The sequence below is a fragment of the Terrapene carolina genome, unplaced genomic scaffold (genome assembly GCF_002925995.2).
Source record: "Terrapene carolina triunguis isolate 2854851 unplaced genomic scaffold, T_m_triunguis-2.0 Scaffold198, whole genome shotgun sequence".
NCBI lineage: Eukaryota > Metazoa > Chordata > Testudines > Emydidae > Terrapene > Terrapene triunguis.
Genome location: NW_020664549.1, coordinates 3,000,990 through 3,028,147, shown reverse-complemented (window position 1 = coordinate 3,028,147; position 27,158 = coordinate 3,000,990). Strand labels below are relative to the sequence as shown.

General features: G+C 52.2%; 1 protein-coding gene across 4 annotated transcripts in view; it reads left to right on the top strand.

Annotated features, from left to right (window-relative positions):
* The first annotated feature begins 267 nt into the window (after positions 1-267).
* Positions 268-27,158, top strand: part of LOC112118445 (plasma membrane calcium-transporting ATPase 4) — a 98,413-nt gene continuing 71,522 nt past the window's right edge. For 2 of the 4 annotated variants that reach the window (XM_024216767.3, XM_024216764.3), the window contains exon 1: positions 271-547. The gene's annotated coding sequence lies outside the window, so the exon portion shown is untranslated. Of the gene's footprint in view, positions 548-27,158 lie in introns of all 4 variants that reach the window. The other 2 variants (XM_024216769.3, XM_024216770.3) reach the window with 2 other exon arrangements.

Here is a 27,158-nt window from a genome sequence, read left to right as displayed (position 1 = left end):
GTGTAGGACTCGCTCAATTTGCAAAGCGCTGGCTCTGAAAACGGGGAGAGGAGAAGGCGAGGGAGAAGAGGAAAAAACAAACCCAAGCCTCGTCCCTATCTGCTGATTAGCTTCAGTGCAGAGAGCGGTGTGGGTTTGCTGGTTTTTTTTCCCCTTAAAGACCTTCAGCGTTAAAGGACATTGGTCTCTTTCCAGCTTCCTGCTTCCCTCCAAACTTTGGGAAGAGCCAAATCAAGCGAAGAGGGGGAGGGGGGGGGGGGGGGGGGGGGGAAGCGAATCCAGGAGTTTGGGATTTTTTAACCCCTTCCCTTCCATGGAAATCCAGGGGGTCTTCCCCGCCAGTGAAAGGCTGGATTGCTGGAGGCGGAGGGAAAGCAGCGAGAGCCGCCGCAGCCTATGAATTGATTCAGTCGTGCAAAGCCATTGCATGGCCGCTTCCCCCGCCCGCAGCCTGCTCTTCGCCAGACTGAAGCGCCCCAACTTGGAGCAGCTGGGCGGGTGGTAATCCTCGGGCTGGAGGAACCTCGCCTCCCGAGCCAGGAGCACAGTAAGTGGTTTTTCCTGTTGTGCTGGCAGCCTGTAGCCTCTGCCAGTCCCCTTCCACCATGCATGGATTTGCTGTTCCACGCAGGGGCTGGGTGGGATTTCTCTCTTTTGGGGGGGGGGCGGCTGCCTGGCTTCCTCTCTGGCTGAGGAACAGGCACAGGATGGAAAACTGTTGCAAACATATTTTCCGTGTCTGTTTCTCTCTGCTCTGGTGCTAGTTGTCCGCAGAGCGAAAGGAGGCAGAAGAGAGACTCTCACCCGGGGAGGCTGGAAAGCAGAGTTGTGTGTCTGTCTCAGCTTTCTCAAATCGCTGGTTGCAGCAACACAAACAGCTTTTTTGGGGGGGGGGGCAGTGAGGGGAGGAATTCCTTTCTCCACGGAAATCAAGCCGATGACTCGCCCAGTCCTGCCATGCTTGCAAAAACAGCCCCTGGGAGCCCTTCGGAGTTTGCAAGTTATAATTAGCTGTGGAAAATTTAGGGAGTTCCCTTAAGTGGAGCTGGCTCTAAAACCGAGAGAAAAGCTCTGTTGTCTTGGGGGGAGGGGGGGCTTCTAGGAGAGAGTATCCGGGGCGCGGGGAAGGAATATTTGTAAAAAGGGAAAGTGTTGTGCTTGAGTGTGTTTAATCAGGCTTAGGAGGGTGACGGGGCTGGTTACTGGCTGGGTTGGTTGACTTTTTATCAGACGCAGGGGGGCTGGAACAATTTTTATAGAAGGGGGGGCCTGAGAGCCATTGAACCAAACTGCAAACCCTGGATATAATAGACCACAAACCACTTCAAGCCAGGGTGTGTGGTAGCACCCCCAGCACCTAGGATCAGGGGAACTTTCATTTTTATGGAGGGGGGGCCCATAAAGCAGAAGCCTCTGGTCCTGATGACTTGTTTTTTTGGCAGGTTGGGGGTGGAACTTTCCCTGGCTCCCTGGACTCAGATCTGATCAGCTGATGCAGCAGTATTTTCTTGTGCATTTTCATCCTCAATTTTTCTTCCTTCCTTCTACCCGCCAATGTATCTTGCATTAAGAGCCTCTTACTGAAAAGGGCAGGGAGGTGGTAGTGGAGCTGAATCCAGGCCAGCGTGGAAGATTTCTCCAAGGAGAACTGGGCGGTGGAAGAGTGTTGGAAGCTAGCAAGCCTGCCCCTATGAAATAACCAATAGCTTAGACAGTAAAACAGGCAGTGTGTAATTCTGCTTACCTGCATGTGGGTGCCTGCCTGGCTGTAGCAGACTGAAAGTTCCCTGGGGCAGGGGCTGTCTCTGGCTGCGTGCACTGGAAGCCTGAGCCTGGCTGGGGCCTCTGGGCACTATGGTATATAAATAAGGTGTGTGTCCGTCCGTCATCCTAGGCTCTAGCTTAGTGACATGCTACTTTACTGGTTGGGAGCACAATGCCGGGTCTGTCACCCCTACTGTTGAGCCTGGCTTCATTTGAGAGGGGGAGCTCAGTCCCCTGCCCTGCCTCTCCTAACCCCCTCCCCACTGGGAGGGCTGCCAGGCAGATGGGGAAAGTGCCAGCTAACTGGGTGGGGCATGCAGGGATGGGGTCAGAGAAACATTTTGCTCCCCTAAGGGACCCACCAGTGTCTAGTCTATAGGGGGATTTGCCAGGGGAGCAACAGGATGCAGTGGTCTGTCTGGGATGCTGTGCTGGGAACATGTGCTCCCAGGGCGCTCCTGCTGCTAGGGAGGGTGTCAGCTGGTTCCGTCACTGCAGAGTTCATTCATCAGGGAGATGGCTGGGGGCACTGTGTGTGTGTGTGGGGGGGGGGGGGCTGCCCTCCCTCCCTCCCTGCTCACACATGATCCTGCTGTGGCGCAGCCTGGCATGCTGTGGCGCAGCAGGTGGGATGGGAGATGCTTTTAAGGAACAAACAGGTCAGGGGAGGGGGGCTCAGCCAGGAGCCAGCAGGTTGCCCCACATCTTAGCAAGAGACATTGGGGGCAGCTCCTGGGGGTGCAATGAATGACCAGCATGAGGACTGGATGGAATGGGTGGAGGGAGAGGCTGCTGCCTCCAGCCCTTCAAAGCCAAGGAGGAATTGCACACTATGGGGTACAGAGATGAGGGGCAGAACAGGCCAGCTCAGACCACTGAACTGGCCCAGCCTGATTTCCAACAGGTGCTAAGATCTGGCTTAGCTCTCCTTTCAGAAGGGTGGGGTGCTTCCTCCTTGCTCCCCTCAGATCTCCAATAGGGGGCTGTGGGCAGGGTTCCATCCCAGGGGGACACAGCAATGACTAAGGGAAGGGAGTGTGGGGCCTATGCTGGCAGCAGAGCTAAACTATTCCTGGTCGGGGGGGTGGGACATGGACAGATGTGGCTTCAGGGGGCACACCTCTCCTTTATGCCACTCGACAGAGGATCCCACCCTTGCAGCGGGGTGCTCCAGGGCCCCCTGGGTTCAAGCCCTGCAGTCTGACCCCACTGATCCATTGTGCTGGAGTGGGTGGATACCTGCAGCAGGTGGGCAAGGAATTGAAGGTGTCTCCCCCTGGCCTGCAGCACCCAGGCAATCCTGGTTGACTCCCCACCCACCTCATGGCAGGTAGGAAGGAAGAAAACTCCAGCCGGGGAGACTCCCGTCTGTTACTACACTTCTCCTTGGGAGAGCTGCAGTCATAAGCCTCTCTCCGGCTGCTGCTGCTTGGTGTCTGGGTGGGTCTCCCTGACCTTGTTAGCCTGCCCTTGGGATCACAGGGAGCATCACCATCTGGATTCCCCATGTCCCTTTGTTGCTCAGGAGGGGTCACCCATGTTTTGTCTGGTGGTCTGGGGTGGCTGGCTGCATGCAGCTGCAGGATAGGATAGTCATTAGACTGGCATGGGATGGGTGGTGTGCATCTTCCCCTCTGGAGTGCTAATCCTGAGCAGTCTGGCTTCAGGCACTGGTGAGAAGAGGTTCTTGTGATCTCAGCTGGGTGATGTTGAGCCATGTGGACTGGAACCATCGGCACTGTAGCTGGTCACTGTTGGGGAAGGGTCGAAATAGCTGTGGGGTGGGGGCTGCAGGTTGGGGTTGAGGTGCACTGTCTGGCAGGGCTGTGTGGGAGTCCAGGACTGAAATAGTGGGGGGAGGGGAGGAAGGGAAGAGCATCAAGTGTACTGTGAGGCAGCAAGCGTTGAGGTGCCCTGGTAGGGCTGCGTGAGCACTCGGCTCTGGAACAGGCAGGGATGTCACAAGTGTATTGGGAGAACGAAGCTGGAGCAGCACAGGGCAGACATGTGGGTGGGTGGACAAGCGGGTCCTGGACTAGTAGGATGTGTTTCAGGGTGGGATTGTGGTGCATTGGCAGCGCTATATGGGGGCAGTTTGCTCCATGCCATGCCTGGCTCTACCACTCCCTCCCTCCTGTCTCTTCCCATCCGTCACATCAAATTAAAATAAAAAAATAAGCAAATAAAGCAGCAGGAAAAGCTGGATTGCAGCCCACATGGCTGGCAGGCAAATGACTGAGAATAAGTCCTCTTCTGGCTCTTCTCTCTCCCCTCTCTGCCCCCAGCACCCTTCTTGCTGCTTGGTCCTGTGCTCTGTAGGTTGGGAGCATTCTTCTGTCACACTGAGCATCTGGTTTGAATCTGCATGCTTTGTGGAGTGGTTCTTGTTACACAGCTGGGAGGAATGTGCAGCAGGAGCAAGGCCCCCTGTGCTCAGTTCACAGGCTCACTAACCTGCCCCAACCCTTGCTTTTCACTTGAGGGTGATGCTGAGGGTCTCCCTGCAGCTCTAAGAATTAGAGGGAGCTTCTGGGGGGGGAGGTTGAAATCTGGGTGGTCCCTCCCTGCTTGGCAGAGGCAAATTCAGACCAGAACTGAAAGTAAAGGGGAAGGGCGTGGGAGCTGGTACAATGGGTTATTGTCCTTGTATCTCTGGGGCCGTGGGCTTGAATGGGGCTTGGATCATAAACATCATTAGTTTAGTAAAGTTGATGGGATTTTTGTCTGCAATGCAACACACTGCATTAGCATACACCATGGTTGTCAAGAGTCTGTGAGGGAGAGGAATTGCAGTGGGTGAGTGGGGCTACAGGCTGGGATTGAGGTGGATCACCAGAGCTTGGGACTGGAATAGTAGGGAAGGTTGCAAGTCAGGCTTGAGGGGTGTTGGGAGCCTGGGGTTGGAACAGCAGTGTGGGAGGACTGGGTCAGGCTCAAGATGCATCGACCGAGTATTGCGGGGGTGGGAGCCCAGAGCTGGAATATGAATCGGGTGGAGGGTCAGGATGGCGGCCCCTCAGCACAGGCAGGAGGACTGGAACAGGACAGGAGCCAGGTGTGGTGGCAGTATTTTGCAGGCTGCCTCTGCTCTGCCTGGCTCCAATCAGTGTCCTCAATCCTTCACTTCTCTGAGCACTGAAATGCACCTAAATATTGAATGAGAGGCCGACACCCCCGCTGCCCTCACATCCCAGTCAGAAGCAGTGGCACGAAACTCCCTTCCAGTGCCAGCAACTAGTGAGGTGCTGCTGTGACCTCTGACCTGGCTGCTGGGTGATTTCCCCCCCAGGGAATTGCAAAGTAAGATGCAGGAAAGGGACAGTTTGGGTGTTGGGGTGGTGGGATAGGACTGCACCATCTCTGGGTCTTGGCTTGGGGGGTGATTGTGGGTTTCTTTCTTGGTCTGCTGCTGGATTGTTGGAGGCTGTGCGTAGGGAATCCTCTCAGCTCCTGTAGAGTGTCCAACAACCCCAGAGCCTTTCCTGAAACCAGTTGTGATGCCCCTTGACCCTTGCTGAGTTCTCCATAGGGCACCTGTCACCACGGTTTCTAGGTGTTGGTTTGTGGCAGGTAGAGGAACCCTCTTCTTGGTTTCCCAGCAAGTGAACAGCCCAGCTGTGCCAGGGTTGGCATGAAAGGTGCCCAGTCTGTGTCCAGTGGGGAAGGGGACTTTTGCTGTCTGTGCAGGGCATGCTCCTGGCATGACTGCCCAGAACTGAGCAGGGAAATGCCCTGCCAGGCTGCTGCGCTCCAGGTGGAGTGATGAGGCAGCAGACTGACCCCTTTGGAGATCAGTCCTCTGCATCTGTGAAGCAGTGGCAGGGTGAGCATCCCCCGGGCTCTGAGCTGGAGGCCCGGGCTCTCTCCCCAGGGCAGATGGGAGTTCCACATCCAGTCTGTTCAGCTAGTGATGCCCCTGCTGAGGCTGCAGTGTTGTGACATGGGCACCAGTCTGGCTAGATGTGCACTAATACCCCTGCTGGGAGCACTTGTGAGGGTGGGGGGAGATCAGGGGAGGGCTTTTGATGGCAGCAGGAAGGGGCAAGAGTTACTTGGTGATACTGAGAGCCAGACAGATCTCCCCTTCCCACTCTAGACTAAACATGGGTCCTTCCAGTGGGAATTCCCTGCCCTTAGTCTGGAAATCCAGGTGTCTGGCTGCAGATCTGCCTGTTGTCAGCATGCCCAAGGACTTGTCTGTCCCAGGCAACCCAAAGGTCCCACCAGGGCTATTCTTGTGGCAGCATTGGGAGTCCTAGTGCAGACAGGCCGCTGGTGCCCAGCAGCACATTAATCACTGGGTCCTCAAGACCTGCATCAAGCAGGTGGCTGAAGCTCCAGTGCCTGTTCTACACTAGTCCTCCCGCTGGCAAAGGCAGTGGGAGATTTGAGTGGAGAAAGGACTCCTGTAGCTGCAGCAGAGGAGAGCGAAGCCAGCGTGCAGGAGAAGGCAGGGAGGGACTGCGCTATTGTCCTCTAGGTAGGAAGAAGCTGGGTGGAGCAGCTGCTGTGAATGGAGCTCGCTCCTACTCTTCCACCCCAGGAGTGCAGTTCCCAGAGGCCCTGGGCTGCGGGGCTGCCTGCACTAGATGAGCCTTCTCCACATTTTCGGTTGGCCTAGCCCCATGCACAGGAGCAGCTGCAGGCATCCTGATGGCTCTGTTCTAGAGTGACCAGATAGCAAATGTGAAAAATCAGGATGGGGTGGGGGATAATAGGCACCTATCTAAGGGCTGGTCCACACTACCCGCCTAATTCGGCGGGTAGAGATCGATCTTCTGGGATCGATCTATCGCGTCTCATCTGGACGTGATAGATCGATCCAGAAGCGCTCCCCCGTCGACTGCGGAACTCCTGCTCGCCGAGAGGAGGAAGCGCTGTCGACGGGGGAGCCTGCCTGCGCCGCGTGGACCCGAAGTAGGTACTTTTAGTTCGATATAGGAAACGTCGACTTCAGCTACGCTATTCTCGTAGCTGAAGTTGCGTTTCCTATATCGATCCCCCGCCCCAGTGTGGACCAGCCCTCAGAAAAAGCCTCCAATATCAGGACTGTCCCTACAAAATCAGGACATCTCGTCACCCTACTCTGTGCCTACCTTGTCCTCCCACCCACCTCTGCCTGTTTTGGATAGCTTGACTCAGGGGCAGGGTCGTCATCTGTCCCTTGTCTATAAAGCACCTAGCCCCTTGGGGGCCTGATTCCAAAAGTGGTACTCTTGTAGTGTAACTTGTAGTAACTCTGCCATCCAACCCATGTGGGAGCAGGTGGCCAATGCACCAGCAGCTGCTAGCCGACTGTGTACTTGCATGTCCCCCAGTGCTGCAGTCACAGGTGGGGCTGACATGGTGGTGACAGTAGTGGGGAAATGTAGCCTTGACTAGGCCTGTTTGGTTTCTCCAGTGTCTGCCTTTTCCTCCTCCCACTGCTCACCTTGCATCTGAATGAGCGGTGGGAAGGGGGTGCTGTACATCTGTCTGGGGACCTGGAATGGGGACACCTTTGGAGAAGACGTATGGGCTGGCTGCATCTAATCCTGCTGTCTCCTAGTTAGGGCCTTTCTGCATGAGCAATATCCTCAACTCAGCCATCAGTGTAGCAGCACTGGTCTTGGGGGGGCCCCCAAGTGCTGATGAGGATGTGCTGGGGTTTGCACTGAGTGGACTAGTCAGAAATTCTTACTCATAAAGACCCCCTGAATCCCATCATCTGCACTAAGGGTCAGTACTAGTGCATGGACACCAGTTGTTGGCTCAGGGTTATCCCTGAGCATAGACACTACCTGCTTTAGTAGGAGGCAGGCTTGGGGGAGCAAAGCTTCTTTGACCCCATTTTCCTTCTGCTCCCCTGGGCTCCACAAGGCTGTTTCTCTTTGGGCCGGTCAACTGCAAAATAAGATGTCCGGGAGGGCCCCAGTACCAGAGTTTTCTGGTTAATGTTGCAAAAGTGGGCCTAACAGTGTTTCTCATCCATGCTCCAGCCCCAGGCTTTCCATAGCTGGAATGCTGTTAGGGGAGATGATTACATCCCATTTACTGAGCTGGTCTTGACAGCATTGGGGAGCTTCTGTTTTGTAACGGCATCCCCCAGCAGGCTTGCCCAGCGATGCCACTGATGTTCTTCCACTCTCTGTTGCTTCATTTTGTGTGATTTCCTCTGTGCCCATCTGTCCTTCCTCCACGTTCTCTCTTCCTTCTACTCTCATGTCTCCTGTCTCTTGTATGCAGCCCTGGGAAGGGCCAGCCAGGACTGCAGCATGTCTGGACAAGTGCTGCTCCTCCCAGCCAAGGAAGGCTGCCCTCTGCTCTTCCATGTACCTACATAGCTCTAGGAATGTTAGCTGCAGGGGGGCAGGTTCAGATAAAGGAAGCTGGGGCTAAATCTCACAGGTTGCAGAGGAGGAGAACCAACACAGTGGCCCAGCTTTGCTGATTCTCCGCCCTGGGTGGATCTAGCAGCTCTGACTGAACTTGCTACCTGCTGCATCAACAAAGCCCTCAAGGTTGTTTTTATATTTTGGCACGAGAAGCCACCTGGGAGGGAGCCGAGTGGCAGGGGATTGGTACCTGCTTGGTGAGTTTCCCCTGCTGGGGATTCGAAGGTAACTCCAAGTAATAGAACAGAGATCCAAGGACCAATGACAGAAAATTGCCATTTAAATACAATGAATGCACCCTTCTCTGGCTTTGGGAATTCCTGGACTGGGGGAAGAATTTCCTTCCCCATAGACCTTGCCCCAGCCTGATATTTCTAATACAAGAGTACCTTGAGGCTCCAATGGAGATTGCACAGCACCCAGTGCACTAGGCCCCAAACACACAAGCAAGAGACACTTCTGGCCCCATGAAGATCTGGTAGCCCAGGCTTCAATATGGGCTAGCTGCCTGAGTAATTGGCTTGTCCAGAATCCCAGACTGGCTTGTGCAGCCTACTCTGCTGTGGCTTTACTGCTCTTAGGCTACTAGATCAAAGCTACTCGGGTAGGTCTACACCTGCTGCCATCCCACTTACAATTGCAATGTAGACATGCCCCAAGTGACTAGCCCAAGTGGCTCAGGGAATCTGTGCCAGAGCTGGGAACTGAACCCAGTTCACTTCAATCCCAGTCCAGTGCCTTGGGCACAAAACAGCCTTCCTTGCCTCTGGTTTTCTCTTCTTGCCATTCACCCTCCTGTACTTCCTAGCAGGGTTTGCCACTGATGATGTTGGTACCAGTACCTGAAGTGCTGAGATGCTCCTTCACAGAAGATGTCCTTAATAGACCTAATGGATGATCTGCCTCCTTGGAGGAGGTGGTGGTAGTGATGTCTAATGGTTACACAGCATGTCATTCCAAAGGTCCTGAATAGAGCTGGTCCAAAAACCAGAAAAATTCCTGAAATTTCAAAGCTGGTTCAATTTGCAGGGCTCAAAAGGGAACCATTCCCATGCCCAGATTTTAAATGTGTTTTTTTTATCCAGTTTAGTTTCGATGCTTTCTAGATCAGTGCTTGTATTGCAGATTGTGCATGGGAGGATGGCATGAGAGGGGCTGTAGACTGCACATGGTGGGGAACCATATGTTGGGAGCTGGGGGGAATAGGAGGTTCAAAGTGCACATGCTAGGGACCTGTGGGATGGGAGAAAGGGGTTCGGAGGGCAGGAATGTAGGTGATGGGGAAAAGGAGTATTTACTCCAAGGACAGGGTGAAAACTGAGTGGGTAACACTGTCTCCCAGAAGGAGTGGAGCTGTACTGTTGTGCTGGAGGTGGGGTGGGGGGGTCAATCTGAACATCTGAAGATGGCACGTGGCGGTGCCAGGGCTCTACTAGCCTGCCCAAAGTCTGTAGTTTGCATGCATCTGAAGTGAGGTTTTTTACCCACGAAAGCTTATGCCCAAGTAAATCTTAGTCTTTAAGGTGCCACCAGACTCCTTGTTGGTTTTTGTAGTTCACCAAACACCCTTGGCCAGTCCCAGGCCATCTGCAGCCGCCTCTGATGTTTACCCAGGTGGGGTGCTTGGCTCAGGGTGCAGTGTCCCAGTTGCAGGTCCTGTCTCAGTGTTTTCCCTCCATTCCAACTGGCTGCAGCAGCTGCATTCCCTGGCACCCCCTGCCAGGGCTTTCTGAGGCTGAACTCCTAAAACATCTGACTTTGATGCTGTTTTAATTAGTTGCTTTTGGCGTTAATGTGAAGGAATAACAGTTTCCATAGACTTATAAACCTGCCCCCTATTTGTTTTTTTTCTTTAATCAAGGCTTTTTTGCAGTGGGCGAAGGCTTGAGATGCACAAGATACCACAGCCGTTTGCTCTGTGTGGTACAACAGTCCGCCCTGGACAACGGCAGATTAAATATTGATGGTGATAATACTTTGCCTTCTGCAGCACCCTCTGTCTGAGGATTGCATACCTCTTGGTAGACAAGAATGAGTTAAGCCTCTCATCACCCTTGTGTGTAGGGAGTCAGTGTTCTGTTTTACAGATGGGGAAACTGAGGCACAGAGTGGGGAAGTGACTTGCCCAAAGTCTCACAGCAAGTCAGTGGCAGAGCTGGGAAGAGAACCCAGGTCTTAGTAGATCCCAATAGCATCCTCCCAGCCAATTTTTCAAGCTCTTCAATCCTGCAATAGGGAGTGAATGGAAAGGAGGTGTAGTTGGTGACTTGGATGCAACTTTTCACCCCTCTGTGCCTCAGTTTCCCCACCTGTAAGATGAGGATGCTGCTGCTTTACCTCCTGTGGAGGTGGGACTGGATTGCAGGGGTGGGTTGGTTAATATTTGTAAAGGGCTTTGTAGATGGAAACACTAAGGAGGGTTTATTCCATACACTAATCAATGTCAAAACCAATCCTCTACCCATGATCCCTGGAATCCACTCCTGACCCACCCCTAACTTGAGTGACCTGCACATGGATGAGACACGAGGCTGGGGCCATGATAGGACTGCAGATGCCCAATCAGGGCTTGCAGGCAATTCTATTAGCTGCCCAGGGTGACGGCAGCTGCCCTGGGGGCCCTTCACCAGCTGAAGGGATCATAGGGCTGAGTGGGGACTCCATTTGGACCCTTGCTGTCAGAGTCCTTTGCTGATAGCAGCAGGTTATGGGCACTGGGCAGGCCACGTGGGCCAGTGTGGAGAGCACAGCACGGATTCCGGACACCTGACTTTTCTGCTGACTTGGGAGAGTGGTTTCCTCCCTCTGCCTTGTTTTCCCTCACACCTTTGCCGGTCTAGTCTGTTTAGACTGTAAGCTATTTGGGGCAGGGATCGTCTCCCTCTATGTATATGAACAGCACCGAGCACAGTGGGGGCCCTGTTCTCTGCATAGGTGCTATTGTAAGTCAAATAAACAAGCGCCTTGTTTCCAGAATGAAGGCAAGTCCAGTTACTCCAAGAACAAATCCCAGTTGACATCAGGAGGGTGGATGGCTTAGCACCTTCCTGTAATCCAATTACCTTTACCATGTGGAAGATCCACTTAGAGAAGTTGAACCCCCACCCCTGGATCTGCCTTTCTATACCAAATAGCCCAGGCTTGAAGGCAACCTTGCAGGCATCCTATCAACATCCCCTTCCTACCCCTGAAACTCACTGCAGTGATGGGTGCAAGTGGCTATAAGTTTTGTCCTCCCCACTCCCTCCCTCCCTCATGCCTGTGCCGCTTGTTGGTGGGAGCAGCGCGTCAGCTGGGAGCCTGAGCGGGAACAGCTGTCAGAAATGGTAAGGAGCTTTCTGAATTGTTAATTCAGGCGATGATTTCATGTTTCTCTGCATCTCTTGCTTGGCGCACATGCGCAGAAGCGTGGAGTGTGGGTTGGTTTTTTTAGAGAGATTGAGCTACGCCTTCCAAGGAGCTATGCTGATTTACACCAGCTGAAATCAACCTGAGGATTTGGTCCGCTGACAGCATTCTGTGCTGATGGGGCGGGGGGAACTGAGTGTTGAAGGTGTATGGCAGAGATGAGTCTGTTTGTTCTCAGCAGTCGGACTCTTTGGGCATGTCTACACAGCCAACAGCGCTTTAACGTGGCTGTGTAGTTGTAACGTGGCTGTGTAGTTGTACAGTCCCAGCACTGTAGCTTCACCCCCCTGAGCGAAGAAAGTTTCAGTGGCAGTGTAAACAAGGCCGTTAGAAATGCAGGGCTGGAAGGGACCTCTAAGAGGTCATCTAGTCCAGCACCCTGTGCTGAGACAGGACCAAGTAAACCTGGACTGTCCCTCACAGGTTTGTCTAACCTGTTACTAAAAACTTCAAATGAGGGGGATTCTGCAACCTCCCTTGGAAGCCTATTCCACAGCTTAACTATCTCTATAGTGAGAATTTTTCATAATGTCTAACCTAAATATCTCTTGTGCAAATTAAGCTCATTAGTACTTGTCCTACCTTCAGCAGACATGGAGAACAATTGATCCCTGGGCTCTTTATTACAGCCCTTGAGACTAACTATTCCCAGTTTTCTAAACCTTTCCTCACATAAAACCTGACCTAAACCCTTTCTCCATCTTTCCTAAAGGGTGGCACCCAGAACTGGACCCGGTACTTCAGCTGGCAAATAACACCCAACTGCATCTATAGCCAGTGTGGGACAGTGTCTCAAACTCCTCTTAGCAACTCAACTCAGGCCTGTTCTGCTAGGGTTGTTCCAGGCTTTTGGAATTGACTACAGCAGCTCCACTAGGCTGAGCACTGTACAGGTACACAGGAGAATGTCTGCCTGGAAGAGCTTACGATCAGAACAGAAAAGACAGACAAGGTGGGAGAAAGGAAGGATTTTTACAGAAGACAGATTTAAGTGAGTTTCCTGAGGTCATCCAGGAAGTTTATGGCAGTGCTAGGAATCAAACCCAGATCTGTAGAGTCCCAGGACTGTGCCTTAAACACGAAACCAGCCTTCACCCCTCTCTCAGAACGGGGGTCCTCTGCTTGCTCTGGGGAGTGGTGCCTTTAGTCCCCAGGGCTGCCAATACTATGTGTAGTGGAGGAATCAAAGTGGGACTAGGACGCTGCTCCATACAGATTGGTTCCTTGGCCTGCTCTCAGCCCTCAAGTTGGGGGAAGTGGTAATAGGAAGCAGCATTTCTGAAACCTCCTTCCTTGCCAACGGTCAGAACGGAGAGATCCGCTCACTGGCTCCTTGATTTCCAAGTCTAAAAATAAGCCTGCTGGCCCTTGGAATGATGAGACTTCATATCTGTTATGAGCGCCCCAGCCCTGGAGCTGCATGGGGGGGCTGGTAGAGAATCTGAAAAGCCAGGGAGGGGCTGGAGGAGGTGGGAACCCCAGTGTGCTGGCAAGGGACCCTGGATTTCCTTCCCATCTCCTGGGTGTTTGGGTCTGAACTAAAGCGCATGTCCTCACAGCTTTCTTAAAGGCCCAGCAGTGACTCCTGAGTGACCTTTGCTCTTTGATCGCTCGATCCAAGTTGTGCTCAGATTTTCAGGTCTGTCTCAGATTTCAGACAAGGTGCCTGACTTTGCAGAACAAGATTTCCCAGGAGATGTGTTAAGGACCCCACTGTAACTGCTGGAGCTTTCATGTCCCCATGTCCCATGGTTATAAAAGACAGGCCCCTTTCCTCTGCTTCTTCCCAATCACCCCCATGCTTCTCTGCATTGACTGCCATCTGTCCTATTAATCCCAGTTGTATCCATGTCCTGCACTCACCGGTCTCTCGTTTGCCAGTGCAGCTTGCTGACATCAAAAGCCAGAGCTCAAAACTGAGATTTCTGCAAACTTTTCACCCTGCTCAACAACCCGTTTCCTCTTCTACCATGTCATCACTGCGAGAGGCTTAAAATCGTTTAGTGTTTAACTATCATGCCCCTTGTGTGTGCAGGGCACCTCAGCCTGTGCTCGTCTCTTGTCCCTCCCCTGGCACTAACTACTGAAAGCAATCCCTGGATTGTTTTAACACTTAGCTGTCGTGGGCAAATCCAGGGCCTGCCAAGAAGATGCCATTAAACTTGGGTCAGGAAAAGTTACTCTCCTACCTCCGGATTCTCCTCTCGTGCATGCTAGTGTAAATCAGCAGTAATTCCACTGTAGCCAATAGAACAAAAGGGAGAGAGTTGGCCCCGCTGTGTGCTTCCTTGTTGTGCTTTGCATTTAGCTTCCTATAGAGAAGAGCCAGAACCCCAGGCTGAGGTTTCTGATCTCAACTGTCTGACCACTTATGCTGGACTCCACCTCCAGTTTAGACTCATTCCATTTTAACCACATAGCCAGAAAAGAATTCCCTAGCCACTGGGGTAACTAGTCAGTTCCAAATTGTAATTAACACCTCTCCTGTGGCCAGTAAGATCTCCAGGGCAGGGACTCTTCCTTTTCACACTGGAAAGGACAATGGGTGTTCATGGGCTCTGTATAACTTGGGTTGTAAGCTCCTCAGGGCAGGCTCTTGTAGATCTCTAACACTCCTTGCAAACCACTGGCACTAGATAGAGCAGATCCTACATTAAACTGCAGTTAAAATGTCACTGCACTAGTCTATTGCTCTCCATGATGCCAAATGCAGTTTGCTCTGCTCATAAGTTAAAAAGACTTGTTTGTCTCTTTCCTAATTGCCAGCCCTGCAAACTCACCCTGGGATCTGCGCGTCAAGCTGGGTTTTGTGCCTCATGCGCTCGTACCCATTAATAAGCATTTTGCAAGTGGAACTTAGTTAATAATTCTCAGACTCCGTGATGATTAATCTTTGAACTCCCTAGCCTAGACAGATGTGGGACACAGATTAGAACTGAGCTTGCACTCCCATAGTGGTTTTACCCTAGCACCTAGGAACCTCAGGCATGGACCAGAACCCCATTGTGCTAGGCACTACAAACATGCAACAAGAAGACTGTCCCTAACCCAAAGAGCTTGCAACTGAAGTATAAGACCTGACTAATAGATATGGATAGATGGGGAGGTATTAGCCAGCCTGGTCTCAGTGCACTACTGTTCTAACTGTTCTCAAGTTGTTTGTGGGCATGTTGGCAAAGTGGAGTTTTAAGGAGGCATTTGATGGAGAACAGTGAAGTGGTTTTGTGATGTTCACAGAGCTCCGCCCAAGTGTGAGGGGCAGCATGAGAGAGAGCATGAAAGGTTGTTTGCAAACATAAGTGGGCAATGGCAGCTGGCATCATGGGCCGGTGGGAGTGGACATTTTGATAGTGAATGAGAGATGATGGGGATGGTCCATGAAGGGCCTTGAAAGAGAAGACAGTCACTTCTGTGGGATGAGCTAGAGAAGGGTAGCCAGTAGGGGGAAGCACAGCTGTTGGCTCTGCAGTGCTAACAGAAGTTAAAAGAATAAGAATATTCATGCCATTAGTCTCTTATAAGGCACTGAACTGGGATTTGGGAAATCTTGGTTCAATTCCTACCTCTGCCACAGATTCCCTGTATGGCCTTAGGCAAATCACTTCCTCTGTCTATCTGTAGAATAGTGCTAATACTCCTTACCTCACAGGGTTGCTGTTCAGATAACTTAATATTTGTTCAAAGGTCTCTTATATGGCCCTGTACAGTATGAAGTGCTGAGCAAGAAAAGACCTGTACAGTAAGAAAATACCTTTTTAACATTTTTTTTCCATGACCACATATTCATGTGACAGCCAAATGCTACAGACACTTTCCAAGAACTTTGTAAAAATGCAATTTATAAAAATGGAGTCTCCTTTTAAATGAGCAAGCAAGGGCCAGCTTTTCAGTGACATGCATTTTGACACACATGCTGCTTTTATTGCCTATGTGCTTCTGAAACTTTGGACCTACAAATATAACTTGGCCAAATCTCCCTTCATAAAGGGGCTTTAGCCAAAGCAGTGACATTGGCAGAGGTGAAACAGAACTCACTCAAGGTTAGCACCACAATTAGCCTGTAAAGAGGAGCATACTCTGTACCCACTCTCTTCTGAAAGAGGAGGAGCTGGAATAACATATCTGAAAAACTGGTAGGATGGCTCCTGTAATCCAAGACCATGTTTTGGGTCATGCCTTGGAAAAAGGACACTTTGGAAGAGACCACTGATTTTTAGGTGCCCAGCTAGACTCCTTGAGAGGTTATTTTCAGAGGGTGAAGAGGTTAGTGCTTTCAAGAAAATCAAATCCCCTTTAAAATGTCTCCACTTGGGTATCTAAAAATGGAGGCACCAAAAATGGATAATTCAGGCTGTACAAATCAATACATAATCCTTAGTGTGTGTCTATATACATCTGCATGCTCATGTGTATTTTGATGGGTACAACATGTCCTGGTGAAGGAAAGGGCAAAATTTAAAGGGGGCATGTCAATGTTCCTTAGAAAACAGTGAGGGAACTGTTGGGAGTGAAGACGTTAGCTGAGAATGTACTTGGAGGAGGTTCTGGACAAGGAGGGGCTGTGGTGGAAATCTGATATAGTTTCCCCCCTACCCCCGGATGGAGGCGAATAAGGACCAAAAACAACATATTGAGGAGCTGAAAGTCACAGGCTTTGATACTCATGGGGAACTTTAATTACCCAGACATCTGCTGGGTGACAAATGCAGTTAAACATGGCTCATGGGGTGGGGACTCTTACATGCTTGCCTCACCCAGCCACCAACCCAGTTAACGGCATTGTTCAAGGGCAGAGGATGGAATGAGCCCTGGTGACTGGACTTTCTCCTTGCCCTTAGGATAGGTCCCCGTCAGGTCAGAGCTGAGTCATGCTGGCCGGGTGGAGGGGAAATTAGCCCTGTCACTGCTCATGGTGGATCTGCTCTGTGGGGAACCAAAGGCCTTCAGTCCCCAGGGGTCTCAGTACAGCACCTTCCACCAGCCCCCAAAGCTGCTTTAAAAACCTCCTTGAAAGGGAGTTGAATCTTTGTGGAAAGTGCCCTGGGGGGTGTGGGCTTGCCAGCATTCCTTGAAACCAGTAGGATCTGGGGGGGTAAGACAGCCTCTATGGCCTTTCCCCTGGAAGAGCATGACTAATACTTAGTCCTGCTGTGAGTGTAGGGGACTGGACTAGATGACCTCTCAAGGTCCCTTCCAGTCATACCATTCTGTGGTGGTGTCCCACCGGGCAGTGTTATGGGGGCACAGTGCCCACAACTGGTGCCAGATTTTCCTAAGAGCATGGCATCCAACATGCTGAGCTCTCCTGATGATCTGCCCCCTGTCTCTGGCTTGCCTGAGGAGTCTGTGGCAGAGCCAGGACTTGAGCCATCGCTGCCTTCACCACAAGACCCCACCCTTCTTCCTAGTTTCGATGCCAGCAGCTGCATCCTCCTGCTAGCACCCCTCCCCCAGCCCCACCAAGCCCTGTTTTATGTGCTGGAGGGTGAATTCCTGCAGCAACTCACCGGACCTCTTTAATTTTTCTAAATCTGCTATCGGCGCTGTCTCAAACACTCTCACCAGCCACCTGATGAATCTCATTTCATTCCCTTCTTTCCCTCTTCTCGCCTTTATTTATCTTTGCCTCTTCTCTTCTTCCTGCTCTCCATCTGAGCCAACCATCTGCAGTCAGTTGCACTCTGTCTTCTCCAGGCATGGCCATGCATCTCAAAGTGCCAGCTCCCCTGAGCACCGGATCCTGTTGCTTGTTTATCTGGCCTTACATGGCACAGTGTGAGGTTCATATTCAGCAACGGTCAATGGTTCCAGAAAAGAGACTGGGTGGAGGCAGGGGGGAATCTCTCCACCTCATTTCCTTCTGCCGCCCTTCCTCTGCAGTACCTGCCTGTCTCTCTGCAGGGCAGCTGGCGGGGAAATCCTGCCGTCACTGACGTGTCCTGCAGTCAAACGTGTAATGCATTAAGTCCCTGCAAGATGCTGCAGATTACACTGACTTTCTGCAGCACAGGGCGGTTCGTTCTGCAGTGCTCTACACAGCAATCGGGCCTGCCAATGCATGGGCTCTCCGCGGTGCTATGTGTCGCCTCTGGGCAGATTGTGCAGTTGTCCCAGAGGTCTGGGCTGGAGGAAAGCTGGGGAATTGTCCTGCCTGTAGCACTCAAATGTATTGTCCTTTCCAAAGATAAAAGGAGATGGCAGGTCAGATTCCCCTCTCTTCAAACACCCCTTCCTGCTTTCTCTCCCAGACAGAGGACAGAACAGCTGTTTGCACAAGATTGTGGGGAGTCTGCTTTTATGGGCTACAGGGATAGTTGGGCATCCTTGGTGACTGCTTCTAGCTCACCCCCTATTGCTCCATCTGCTGAGGTGGGAACCCCAGCATAGTTCCTTCATTTTTTTTTTTTTTAAACCCTGCTGCAGATCCATCCCTGGTGTGAGGCCTAGTGATCTGGGAATGATTAACTCACCTGGGCTTTTCAGCTAGATCATGGCTTATATTTGTTTCCCCAGAAAACAGGGTTGGGGGGGAGGAGAATTCACCCAACCATGCCAGAATTTCCCCCATGTTGCATTCAGCTGAGGCTCAAGAGGTTGCTGGGTTCCCTCCCATTGGCCTTTAAACTGGAGAGCTGGCTTCTTGCTGGCATTATTAATGTGCATCTTTTAATTATGCTCCTGGCTGACTTAACCTCTGGATCTAAAAGCATCAGCCTGCTCTGCTAGAGGTAAAGGACCTGGTCCCTTAGGCTGGTCCACGGTAATTAGACCTGGTTCCATGTTGGAGATGCACATGAGGACCTTTTACCCCAGCACTTGCAGCCTGGCTGTGTCCAGAGTGAAACATTCATGTGCATGTGGGCTTCTAACTATGTTATGGGAACCTTACTATAGCCCTGGTCTTCTCAGGATTGTGGCACAGATCCCTTAATGTCCATGACAACATGGTTCGGTCTGGTCTGCCCATGCAAAACCCAATCACATTGCTGACCCTCCATCACACAAGCAGTGCTCCACTGACTTCTTTGGGACCATGTGTAGAACCAGGCTCCATCTGGGCCCCATTGTAACAGGCTTGGAGCACCCCTGGACTGGAAGTCCATGCCCTAACATGACTGCAATTGCAGACTGCACCTGACTTGCAGAAGTAACTGAGGCTGAGACAGGGGTCACTGTGGGGAAGGTTTGAGTTCCCTGCTTAGAAGACAAGAGAGGAGGGCTGCCAGACCTCTGCTGGAGTCACCCAGTGAGTGACTCAGCAAGCAAAGATTTTTTCATTAATGCAAAGAATGGAAGTCAATGGGCAAGACTCTGCTGTTGGTCACACAGGTGTAAGCTATTCTTCCAAACGTTCGCTGCAGTATTTGAACATTTTGTGCCCTGTCTCCTCGCTCCCGCTCACTTCACTCTGCTGAACCTCCCTGCAGTTTGAAAACTGCCCTGGGGTCCTGCTTCTGCAGAGCGTTTGATCTTCAAATTCTCCCCCTGGATGGGAGTCTAAGGGTAGTGTCAAGCAGTGACACAGAAGGGATTTGTGAAGGAGCATGCCACAGCTGTTTGTTCCAGTTCAGTGTGGGATGATACTGAAAAACCAAGGAAATAGAGGAGCTGTAGCATCAAAGGCATGGGTGCCAGGTTACTGTCACGGTCTCTGCTTTGCAGGGTTGTCAGCAGTGGCAATATTGCCAGGAGGGGGTGCAAGCTCCAGGAATCCTGCCCAAACAGAACTCAATTAGCAATTAAATGGGTTTGTGCTAAAGAGGAAGACCTCTCTCCCTATTCCTCCACCCCCTCATAGTTTGATAAATGGAAGTGGTCAAGTTTCAGAGCCGGGTGTGAGCAGGAATGTAGGCTGGGCCTTCGCTGTTAAGCCAGTAACCCTGGCCACTTAGCATATTCAGTAAAGATCTTTCCTACAACTGCCTGCCTACCATGCAGTTTATTGCTAATGATGCCTTCTGACACTCAGATTGCTGCGGTAATCGCCTGCCCTATCCCTTCTAAAGCTGTCACTATCCACAGATTATAAAGTATCTAATCCCTAATGCTAAAGGTTTGCAAAAGGCAGAAACTATTGCAAAGCTTCCCTTAAATGGTTAAAATGCCAAGGGGTCCAACCTGTGCAAAGTTATTAAAATGTCCAACCGTCATCCTGCATAACCCCATGCTGTGCAGAGCTCACAGAGCATGTTCGCAGGGGCACCGTAGCGGTCTCTCCTCTTCCTCTGTTTTTTTTTTTTTTTTTTTTTTTTGCATTGTTTTTTTCCTCCCCCTCATCTCCTCACACACATCCAGAGATTCCAAGCAGAGGCACTATATTTTTTTTATTGTGTTAGCACTTAGGAGCCACAGATGTGAACCAAGACCCTGCTGCGCTAAGTGCTGTACAAACACCAAACAGTCCCTGCTCCAAAGAGATTACAATTGAAACGTAAGACAAGAGACAGCAGGGGGATACCGACAGGTTGGGGAGTACAAGGAAACCATGACAGCGTTGCTCCCCATGACAGGCCGTGGTCTCAGTACACCAGCAGCCTAACTGTCAAGTGTTGTGGTGTTTGTTTTTTGTAGGCCTCACTGTTCTGCTGTATGGATTTTGGGCCGATAGCCAACCGATCAGGACTGGTAGACGGGTTACTTAGTATAGCCAGCTGAGCTAACATTCTATCTCCCCGAGAAGAGAACAGCTCAGGTGGCTCATTGCTTTTGGTTCAAGGGCAGACAAGTTGGGGAGGTCTAGCTCACATCAGCCCTGAACTGTGACAGAGGGCCCCAAACCCTGCTAACAGGAGGCTCGCATCTGCCCTGCTGTGACTGATGCCCTCCTGCCTCTAGGATCTACCCCTGTGTCTGCAGCTTTTCCATCTTAAATTGAATGACCAAGCCTCAAGATGCATAACCCAACTCAGTCCAGCCTGCCCCTAAACGGCTGCTGAACAAAATCCCTTCCTGACAGTGGGACTAGGGAAAATTCAGCTTGTTACTATCGTTCCCTCTGTCTACACTACCAAGCTCCTTGGGGTGGGGCAGACATACAGGGCCTCTAGTTGCCACTGTCCTATCAGTGATGATGTGATAGTCAGCACTGAGCTGCTAGAGGGAGCTTTGGTGGTAGGGGGAATTCAGAGGCCCTTCATTAGAAAGGGAAGCTGGAGATGGAAGAAGTGGAGTCACTGCACCAGGGCAATCAACCCATCTGCTAAATGGAAGGGCATGAGATGGGTGATCATGGCTCATGACTTCAGGTTGGTGCTTAGGAAAGGGGTGTTGGGTTTTTTACTTCTATTTTGTATTGATGCAGCTGGGAACCTGTGAGGCATTTCCCAAGACAGGAGCAAGAAACCGCATGATGGGGTTTGGGATGCTGCTGCAGTAAGTGGGAGGAGAATTGTAGGTCCCGCTGTAGGCACAAAAATGTGAGTTCAGAGGCATGTTGAAGGTATAATTGGGTGCCGGGGGGGGGGGAGAGAAGAGAAAGGAAGTACAAGTAGGCATTTAAATGTCAGTCTGTTCTCTGCTACCCTGCTTCAGTGGGAGTGGCTCTGGATTTATTCTGGGGTAACTGAATCCAGCCCAGGGTGTGGAAAGGGAACAGGAAAAATGCAAACACCTGGATGCACTGAAAGAGGAGACCAAGGCTTCCTTAGCTCAGGCTTCCAAAATCCTCAATGTGGCAGTTCCATCCCAAGCGCACGGTAAACCAGAGCCCACCACAGGGGTGGAAATCAAAACATGCAGGAGCCTCCTTGAAGTCAGGGTGAGCTGCAGCAGCACCAGTCGCTCTACAGGTGTAAGTAGTGTCTACGTGCAGGCCTTGTCTTGGGTCAGGGAAGAGAGGGCTCTTAAATGTGCTAGCACTTAAAGCATGCTAGTGTTTAAAAATGCATATGCACCATGGGTAGGCAGGTCCTAATCTCTTCAACAATGAGAGCTGGTTGCAGGGTTATGCTAGGAGGCCTGTGGTTGACATGGGGAATGAGCATTAATGGTCAACTGGCAGCATGTCTTGCATCAGTCCCCATTTCACCTGCCTGCCCCTGCTCTTAACAGGCTGTTGCACTAGTTGCTCCAGCAGTGATTGGTATTTATTCACTTATAAACCAGTGCACATGCAGTTGTGGATGTTAGTTGAAACCTGGCTCACGTGGGCTCCACTGTGCTGGGAAACTTGCAGGCACAAGCTGAACTGCTATAAATAGTTTGTCACCGAGCAGGGCTTCTCCCAGCTCCAAACTACACACTGTCATGCCCAGTCTTTTCAGAGGTTTATTTATTTTTGTTTGTTTACTTCTATTAAGCAATCTTTTTTAACTCCTCACTTCCAGGCTTCAGCCCCGCCTCTCTGACCAGCTCTGCCCCCTTTCTGGGACAGTAGCCTCAGGGCTGTCTCCCTGGGCACCTAACCCAGGAGTTAGTGCTACTGTCTCCGCTATGGCTTTCCCTCCCCAGGCACAGGCTGTCCCGAACCATCACCTTCACCCCCTTCCACCTCCCATTTGCTGTCCTCTGTAGGCCTAGGGGTGGCCCAGCCTCCTTGGATTGGACACCACTGTTCTGAACCTGGGAGGCTGGGCCTAGTCCACCCTGTCTCAAATGCGGCCACCAGGGGGTTTCCCAGCAGCCACCACAGCTTCCTGGATGGTGGTGGGGGATGGGGACAAAGCGTCAGCCTCTCTCCCTGTTGCTCCTGGATGTGCCACTCTGCACATCTCTGGAGACAGGTGGGGCACTATGCTGAAGGAGCAAGGTGAGTTCTCTACCTGTGTGTGTGGAGGGTGGGCCTAGTGGGGCTCGGATTTCAGCCCTGGGTGGTTGTGCAGTGGGGACTTAGGCAGCCTGGCTGCAGAGTAAGGCTCCAGCCATGGGGCTTCAAACTCCAACCCCTGGCCATTCAGCGGCAGGCTCTGATCTCTTGCCATGTGGTGCCCGACTTCCATTCCCACCGGCGGCTGCTGGCCAGGAATCAGAGCCCCCCGCCACGTGGCCAGGGGTTGGCATGCGCTTTGACCCTGAGTCCAGCAGCTGCTGGCCCTGGGTGCAGAGCCCCCAGCACTGGCCTCAGGCTCTGGCAGATGTTGGCTCTGGATGCTGACCTCTAGCTGTGGCCATGTGGCAGCAGGCACAGCCCCCACGTGCCAGCCCCAAACCCTGGCAGCAGCCAAGCCCCGGCGGCATGCTCTGATCCCCAGCCCTGGCCGTTGACCTTGGGCTCTGCTCCTGGGTGTTGACCCTGGGTTCTGGCAGGTGTTGGCCATGGGCCCCAATCCCCAGCCATGGGTGCAGATACCCAGTAGTGGGCACCAGCTCCAGCAGGTGCTGGTTCTGGACCCCGACCTCCAGTCCCAGTCATGCAGCAGCTGGCTTTGGCGGGTGCTGGCCCAGGACACAGACTCCTAGCCCCAGGGGTGGACCTCAAGTGCTGACCCCCAGTCACACAGCAGGAGGTGCCCCCAGGCACACAACTGCGGGCACCAACCCCCCAGCCACAGGTGCCAACCCACACCTCTGACCACACAGTGGCAGGGCCCCCCATCCATCACCCTGGCCTCTGCTGCCTCACCCCCCCACACCCCTCCATCCAGGTCTTAACTTGCCAGGGCTTGCTGTGAAAGGTGATATTAACAAACATACAAATACCACTTTTTCACGGCAGTATTTTTATTGTCCCTGCAAAACACCCCACATAAATTACAATGATCTGGATGTGTATACATGCACCGTTATACAATCAAGAGTTGATGGCTGCACTATGAGGCCACCAACCATTTGTAGAGAACCCCTCATCTAGTCTATGCGCAGGGACCGGCTATCCTGTGACAGTTGTAAGCTGATATAAGAATATCCACACAGAGGTTTGCATTGGTTATAAAACTGGTTTCCGTTAAACCAGTGCAACTTGGAAGGGATGGGGGTGGGGGGAGAGGCCTGTGAACCACATGTGACAGATGTTTGTCACATGGTTTAGCACACAGCTCCTGTCATTAGAGTACCTGAACAAGGACTCGCATAGAACTGGACAGATGGTTCTCTGGTGCTGCTATACCAGTGGCTGAAATCCTAGTCTAGACAAGGCCTTAGAGGGATGGCTCCTCTCTCTCGCTCAATCTCCCCCAGCTAAGCAGACAGCGTTGCTGTGGTTGAGATTGCAGTTGGCACAATGCAAGGCACTGAGATGACATGTGACTCCTTACTGGAATGTCACTCCCTTGAGCTCCGTTCCACTGTGCTTTTTAAACCAGTCCAGCTATTTAGGCAGCGTTGGGCTGGCCGGTCAGTCTTCAGCTCAGGACCCTGGGAATGTCTCCTTGTTTTACTACAGTAGAAATAACAGTGCAAGAGGGGGGTGAATGGTCCCCTGCTGTGTTGTACTAGCCTGAGCAATTGGCTCCAATCAGCCCTGTTTTTCTCCCTGCCCCCCCCCCCCCCTGCTCCCTTGGCCCATGTGGCCCTGTTCCCTTATTTATTGGTACCCCGGTCAACTGTGTGCAAAGCCGCCACACTGCTGGGTCTCATCTCCTGATGTCTCAGGCATTGCTCTGCAAGGGTTGAGTTTGGTGCCTGGGTTGCAGGCTTTCTTCCTTCTTACAGATATTGCCTTCTGGTCTTCTGTCTCTCTCTCCCCCTCCCTTTAATTGGACTTCTTACTGCATGGAACAGTTTGCAGTTATATATGGAAAACAGCCTACACTTTCCCAGGAGCGGGGCATGCCGGGAAGGGAAGCTGGGCTAGCAGCAAGCTTGCTCTCCCTGGGAGAGTGTGGTTTTCTTTCCCCTATTACAGCTACACTCTGCGGTCTTTGTATTTAACCATTTAGGGGGGTTTGGAGGAAGAGAAAGTGGGTGGGGATTGCCTCTTTTTTTTCCCCTTTCCTGAACTATTTTGGCAGAGATGCCCAAAGTTCTAGTTTGAGTCCCATTTAAGGGGAAGTTCCTACCCCAAGTTGACCACTACTAAAGATAGGCTTGTTGCCACAAAAACTTGAACTGGATTTGGATTGCCTCTGTTTTGGGGGGTGTCTGCATCTGAAGCTCTGGAGAGCATGGTGAGATTTGGCTTTCAAGAACCCCTGTGTTGGGGAACTTCTGATCTGGGTGTTGCTTTGTGCCCATTTCAACTAAGAGCTGGCACAGGGAGCTGTCCCTATTCCTACATGGATGGCCCCATTTCTAGTTTGCCCACAATGGGGGATATCTGTGGGCTGCACCCTAACTCTCTCCCTGTCAGGACTACGGCCATGTCTCCTGGCTCCCTTGCCCTAAGAGTTCTTGTTGACTTTCCAGGGCAAGGCAGCTAGTAAGGAGAGTTTATGCTGCACTTGCTACCCAAGCTAATCCCTTCTGTATGGGACCCTGGCAGTCCAGGGAGGGGAGAGTCCAACCGGCCAAGCAGTGCCGCAGCTAGGAGAGGGACATGTTCTTAATCCAACAGGAAGCAATGGTTTCAGCAGAGGGCTAGGGAGTCTGGACTCCTGAGTTCAATTCCCAGCGGTAGGAGGGAGTGGATTCTAGTGGTGGGTGGATGGGGAACAGTCAAGACTCCTGGCTTCTTTCCTGCCACTGAGTCACCAGGTGACCTTGGACAAGCCACTCCCCCCTCTGTGCCTCAGTTTCCCCTTCTGAAGGGGGATGATAACACTGAGCAGTATAGGCAGTCTGTCAGTAAAGCATGCCACAGCTGTGGAAGGGAGCAGTATTACTGCAGTAACTAGCTTGCCCCAGTGAGACGCTTTCCAATGTCAGTCATGAGCCCCTCTTTGGAGCTGCAGCCAGGCAAAGGACATGATGGGGACATAACAGGAGACCGAAAAACTTTGTGTGGGGACCCTGCCCCCTCTTCTGGTGGCTCTATTAGTAGCCAAATAGCCAGTTTAGACATGGGAGCTGGTGCGTGCCACTATGCAGATGGGGCCTCTGGGAAGAGCTCCATTGGCCTGTGTTCTCATCCAACAGTGCCCAAGAGACGCTACCATGCACGTGCTGCCAATGGCACGTCTGAGGCCCATAGCATGCAGCAGCCACCCTGCCAGCTCCTGGAGCCTGACCTGCTGGCTCCCTCCTGATCCTAGCCCTGGAAGCTGCTTGCAGCTATGCTAGGAGGAAGTGACAGGGCCTATTTTAAGCTCCCTGGGGACCTTCAGGATAGGAATCCCCTGGGCCAGTGTAACTCATGCTGCCAAAAATAACCTAGCTGTGCCCATGTGTGCTGGCCAGTTACAGACACATCTATCTGTGTCATGTCTCTACCCTACTGTTTGCTCTCTTGCTGTCCTTCGTGATCTCCGTGTCTGTCCCCTCTCCACTGGTCAGATTCAAGCATCTCCATGCTGAGATTGCTCATCTCCCAGCAGCCGAATGCAAAGTCAGGTCACTCTCAGAACACCAGCCGTCCGTGGGGCTCCCAGCCCTTCTTCCAGTGAAAGCTGCTTTGAGCTGGGGGAAGGCTCTTATGCCTGGCTTCTGGCACAGGGAAGCAACCTATTTGAATAGCATAAAACTGAAGCAACCCTGAGGTTAGGGTTGCCAACCCTCCAGGATTGTCCTGGAGTCAACAGGGATTAAAGATTAACCTTCAAAGGTTCTCATGTGCTGAAACCTCCAGACCAAAATTGGTGACCCTACCCTCAGTTGTGTGTTCTCAGCTCCACCATTGTCCTGCTGTGACCTCTGGCAAGCTGCCTCTCTTGCTCCGTGCCTCAGTTTCCCCCCCCCCCTTTTTTTTTTTAAATGAGGGAACCATCGTTGTTGCAGGAAGGAATTCGTTAGTGCCCATAAACTTGCTCAGCATGTGGGGAGGCCTGGAGGGCTGTGATTCCAAACCCAGCGTGTTAGCTCTGCCCTCCGCTGGGGCTTGTTTCCAAGCATGAGACAGTCTGAGTTCAGTATATCGCGAACATCTGTAGGGAAATCTCTCACTGGTTTGAGGGATATCCTAAAGGCTTGGTGCTGACTGACTCTGTTGTGGGGTGGAATGAGGGAAGCGGCCGGGGCTGCAAGTGGGTATGGCAGAGCCTGTGTGTGACAGGCAAGTGTAGGGGGTGCTGAGATGCAGGCATATGGCACTGAATGGCTGGGCATGATGCCAGCAGCTCCGGCTCTCGCAATGAACTAGGGAGGGGGGCAGGGTGGAGCTGGATTCTTGAGCTTGGGTGCAGTGCTCTGAATAGCAAAGCTCCTTCACAAGCACCGTCTGGTTCCCTGCCAGGGCATGGAGGGGGAGGGAATGCTTCAAGGCCTTCCTTGTGCATGCTGCCTTCTCCTCCCCCCCCCCCCCCCTTCTAAAGCTGCTGCTTCTGTAGACTGGGCTCCAGTAGAGACCTTATCCAGAGGCCAGGGTTGGGGAGTGGCTGAGAAGGCAAAAATGGCCAAAGAATTGTGCCCGGCAGCAAGGAGCTGCTGTGACAGTGGTGGGGGCAGGAACGAAGTGCAGAATTTGGGGCTGCTGCGACTCTGTGGATGGAGACTTGAAGGGGGGGGCTGAGATTTGGGGGTTTCATGAGCCTGGATTCCTAGCAGGACTGCATGGGGAAGCTCTTGTGTAACGGCCTGATGCATGGAAGCAGGGCCGGCTTTAGGAAGTGCGGGGCCCGATTCGAACAGTTTCGACGGGGCCCC